Source organism: Saimiri boliviensis, chromosome 18, assembly GCF_048565385.1.
Source record: "Saimiri boliviensis isolate mSaiBol1 chromosome 18, mSaiBol1.pri, whole genome shotgun sequence".
Taxonomy (NCBI): Eukaryota; Metazoa; Chordata; class Mammalia; order Primates; family Cebidae; genus Saimiri; species Saimiri boliviensis.
Genome location: NC_133466.1, coordinates 45,975,156 through 45,976,835, shown reverse-complemented (window position 1 = coordinate 45,976,835; position 1,680 = coordinate 45,975,156). Strand labels below are relative to the sequence as shown.

The window sequence follows — 1,680 nt, the reverse complement described above, 5'->3', positions numbered from 1 at the left end:
CTATCTCCCTCTCTCTCACACACACACACACATACACACACACACACAGGTTAAATCTGTTGAATTATGTATTTAGGGACTGAGTACCTTTGGTCATAAAATATTTATGGTTGCAGGAACAAGTTAATAACTAAGTACAGACCCAAAACTTATAAAATTATACCAGTACTTTAAGCAAAAAGCATTCTTAATTTAAAAATAAGTTTTAAAGATAATAGTACACTCCTAAATTATTGTTAAAATCAATAGTAACAGAGAAAAGTAGCAATACAAATAGCCTGACAGAAACTGATCACAATCATTCATAAGAGACAACACTGTTCTTAATAACCTATATAAACAAACATTAAGTAATTCTGTTTGTACGTTAATGTGCTGTGGTTACAGGTGTGATTACTTAATGTTTAGTTTAGATTACTTAAGCACACCTGTAATCCCAGTACTTTGGGAGGCCGAGGAAGGCAGATAACCTGAGGCCAGGAGTTGGACACTAGCATGGCCAACATGGTAAAACCCAGTCTCTACTAAAAATACATTAAAAAAAATAGCTTTGCACAGTGGCAGTATCATAGGCAGTGAGGTTTATCTGAGGTGTGATTATTGCTAATTGAAAACTTTTCCCAATACCCCGCTGTGATGACTGGAAATATAGTAAGCATTGGCAATTTTTGGAAGTCTCTACAGGGATGGAATAAAAAAATTAAACAACAACAAAAAAATAAATTAAAATAGAAAATAAAAAAAAAATTAGCTGGACGTGGTGGTGCACATCTGTAATCCTACCTACTTGGGAGGTAGAGGCAGGAGAATCCTTAAACCCAGGAAGCAGAGGTTTTAGTGAGCCGAGATCATGTCATTGTGACAAGGGTAAAATTCCGTCTGAAAAAAAATTTTGTTCTTTAAAACAGCTGCGTTCCTCCTCTTGCTTTCTGAGGTCTCCCTGCTCTGTCACTTAGTAGTGGCTAATAAACTCTTTTAATGTCACTAGACTGTGCGACTTGCCATAAATTCCATTTCGTGTGAGACCCAAAATCCTGTTGCTGGGGTCTGGGACAAGACCCCTCTTCTGCAGACAAAATTATACTAATTATTTTTTCTTTTTTTTTTTGAGACTGAGTCTTGCTCTGTTGCCCAGGCTGGAGGGAAACGGCGTGATATTGGCTCACTGCAGCCTGTGCCTCCCAGGTTCAAGCAATTCTTTTGTTTCAGCCTTCTGAATAGCTGGGATTACAGGCGTCTGCCACCACACTGGTTAATTTTTGAATTTCTAGTAGAGACAGGCTTTTTCAATGTTGGCCAGAGCAGTCTTGACCTCTTGACTTCAGGTGATCCATATGCCTCAGCCACCTAAAGTACTGGGCTGACAGGCATAAGCTACCTTGCCTGGCTGGCTTGCAACCTTGGTGATCACTTAGATATGGAGGGTGAAGGAGGAGGCGTGTCACGCAGATATCGCTCTTGGATTACCACCTGAGCTATTAGGCACAAGGCTCTATTATTGGTTCGAACCCTGAGAGCACCAGTAAACAGCTCGAGGTGGTGTGGAGCAACATGCTGTTTTCATGAGCACCTGGGTGCAGACGGGCTGAGGCCTAAAATGGTATCAGCCCCAAGTGAGGGTGAGGCTGGGGTTTTCTAGTCTCCTGTAAATGGGACGTGTTCCAGTCTGACGTAACTGCT

The 1,680-nt window shown here is 41.0% G+C and overlaps 1 non-coding gene across 1 annotated transcript; it reads left to right on the top strand.

Annotated features, from left to right (window-relative positions):
* The first annotated feature begins 546 nt into the window (after positions 1-546).
* LOC141582099 (U4 spliceosomal RNA) lies at positions 547-687 on the top strand. The gene has a single exon (XR_012514930.1). It is a non-coding gene; the product is annotated as a U4 spliceosomal RNA (small nuclear RNA).
* The last annotated feature ends 993 nt before the right edge of the window (positions 688-1,680 follow it).